Below are 3,287 nucleotides of genomic sequence, written 5' to 3'. Positions count from 1 at the left end.
AAACTTCAATGAATTTTTAAAAGACATAAAACAATAAAATTAGAAAATAATAGGACTACCAAAAAGAGTTAAATGATACAACGAGATACTCTAAAAAAGAAGATTTAATATAATTTAATAGGTTAACAATCATAGTACAACATAATAATTTATGTTGAAAACTATACTTTTTTTACGCTGTGATCCTTACTTTCTTTTTTTCTTATTTCAATATATATTTGTTTCCTTTTGACTTGTATCTACTATTTTTTTTTCAACTTTTCAGTTCAACATACAAATAAAGAAAACTAAATAAATTAACATTCAAACACCAAAATTCATGCAATTTAAAAATGCACAATTAACATAAAAACACAAAAACAAATAATTTTCACGAATCAAAAGTAAAAATACACAATTTAAACGAAGAACATGAAAAATTAAAAACTCAACAAAATTGGATAAAATATTAGAGGTTTTAGTTCTTATAAAGTTCTAAGAACAACGAACCAAACAAAATTTGAAAATAAAACACTGAACATAAACATTCAAGAATTTTTAGGTTTTTTTATTTAATATGACTAAAAAATAAGTAAAAGAGGATATAAAAATCAGAGTGTTGCTCTATATACCAAATGATACGATCCTATTGAGGAAAAAGGAGGATCGCTTTTAAATTTGAAAGCTCAATAGGCATAACAAAAATAAATTACAGAAGAAGACGAAATAAGACAAGGATGAAGATGCCATAATCGAGTAGATTGATAAGTCAAATGAAGATTTGTCACAAAGATTTTAATTATTGATAAGAATCATAGTTCTAATCCAAGAAGTAAGAAAATCCTCTTTCAAAGAATGTAAATACATATAATATGACTCAAAAGTGTTTACATTAGTTTTGGTATCTCTATATATAAGCACATAAGTTTAAGAAAACCTAAAAACCTTACAATAAAGCTCAAAGCCCAAAACACATACAAATAACACAAAACGAAAATTACAAATGCAGAATTTCGCCTAGCGAGACCATCTTGCCTACAAACACAAATTGGTTGGCCCAACCAATTTAACATTATGTAAATATAAAATAAAAATTACAATTTATTTAATTTTCTAAATCAATTTTGCTCATGATTTTCATGTTTTTTAAGTTTCCTTCTTCCTGGAACATTATGAGATTTAGTGAGACGTGTTTTGATCTTTGACCTTGTCATAGCACTAATACAGTCAGGGGAAACGACAACGGTTATTTTTGTCTATAGGCAGTGGTTTTCGAACCAAGACATATTCAGGCGAGGCAAAAAGTCTAATACTTTTGGCCTCGGTTGAGAACCGAGGCATAAAAAGTCTATAGATCCTTTGAATTACAAATATTTTTCTTCAAGTTCTTCTCATGTATATTAAGGAAATAATAATCTATCATACTCTCTTCCTTCCTTAAATAGAATTTGTTTCCAAATTCGTACCATTTAAAAAATTCTTTATCAACTATCTTAGCAATGCTTACTCATAAATGCACTAGTACAGTCAAGGGAAACGACAGCGGTTATTTTCGCTTATAGACAGCGGTTCCGCAACCGAGGTATATACTAACGAAGTAAAAAGAGGTAAGCTTTTTGCCTCGGTTCTGAACCTGGGTAAAAAGAGATAAGATTTTGCCTCGGTTCATAAACAACCGAGACAGTACAACTTAACGTTTTGCCTCGGTTCAGTACGAACCGAGGTCGTATAACACTAAAAGTAATATCAAAATGATGGTGATGCTGCCTCCCATGCGTTGTCAGAATGACATTTGTTTCTTACCTAGATCATTTTATATAGGCGTTGTCACTAAAAAATGACATTTGGCAGTTTTACAATTTTCTATTATTTTTTTATTATTATTTTTTTCCTATAATGTTCATAGTTTATGGAGGAGGTGAAGTATGTGTCCCAGGTACAATTGTCTTTCCCTTCTCCCGCTTTGATGATATCTTCCCCAATAAGTCTTTATCATACTTCTTGGTAGTCCTATTTGATAATATCATCTCCCTCTGTAGTTCATTCATCTCAGAAAGCTTACGCCTATCATCTTCATTCTTATAAAGATCATCACCAAAATCATATTCATCTTTGCTGTCACCATTGTCATCAGATTGACCATCCTCTTCTTCCTGACTTCCCTTGCCATCATATCTTTCCTTTGGATCAAATCTCTTCTTTAGGGGAACTCGTGAGCCAGAGTGATTTGGGCCAGGATATTCATGTTCATCATCTGAACTTGAGACATTCTCACCATTACCATGTCCTCCTCTTGAAGTTGGCCGAGAGTGTCGAGTTCTACCAGCTGCCTCCAAGAGCAAATTTTCTAAATCTTCCATAACTACGTTTCACCTAAGTCTTGAATCCAAATATATCCTGCTCACATAACACAACAAATACACAATCAATTATCCAATCAATACAACAAAAGTTGATGAAAGCATCTCCGATAACACAAAAACATCTAATGGATACAAATTTAGAGCGTTGATTGCATCCATTTCGTGCACATCATCTCCAAATCCATATTCGAATCCATAAAATAGGCAAGAAAATAATCATTCACCAAGGATCTAAAACATAGTCCAGAACAAAAATGATTTTTAGGAGTTTATGACCACAGAGCAACACATTTATCCATAATTTTCCACCATCAAGCTTTTAGTATGCACACCAAATCAAAGCACGTTTAATTTAAGAGAAACCAGGGTATTTACTTACAAGCGGCGTTTGATCAAATCAATAGATTGAGCTATGGCGGTGGCATGACTCTTCCAATCGCCTTCGTTTTTTTCCAGAATGTTCCAATTATTGGCCAGAACTTGTTGGACCGTGATCCCATCAGAGGTTGAGGGCTCAGAGGCAGCGGCCTCAGAGGCCCAAAAGCGAATTTGGAATAGCGCGTTAGAGAAGCTGAAAGTTGGGATCGAATTTGAAGCGAAGCAAAGCAAAACAATGTAAACACTGAAACTAACAAGTCTATGAGAAGAAGAAAAGAAACAGTACCCCCACCTTTCAGCTTCAAAAGCACTCTATGAAGATGATGAAGATGCTAATGCCAACAAGCAGGCCCGTTGGAGCCAAACCCAATAACCTCACTCTCTCCCTCAAACCCCCCACCGTTGGAGGCGAATCGCCGCTCCGACATCACAAAGCTGTTATTCGAAACCTAACTCTCTAATTCGTTTGCGCGCGACTGCGAATCGAAGAACGCTCCTCTCAAACCCTCCCAAAGGTTTCTTCCCAATTATTAGTCTCGTCAGCGCGAGAAAGGGGAAGCTCGCGAT

Source organism: Vigna umbellata, chromosome 1 (genome assembly GCF_029865625.1).
Source record: "Vigna umbellata cultivar VRB3 chromosome 1, Vumbellata_1.0, whole genome shotgun sequence".
NCBI lineage: Eukaryota > Viridiplantae > Streptophyta > Magnoliopsida > Fabales > Fabaceae > Vigna > Vigna umbellata.
The sequence above is the reverse complement of the archived record's forward strand: the minus strand, read 5'-3'. Positions refer to the sequence as shown.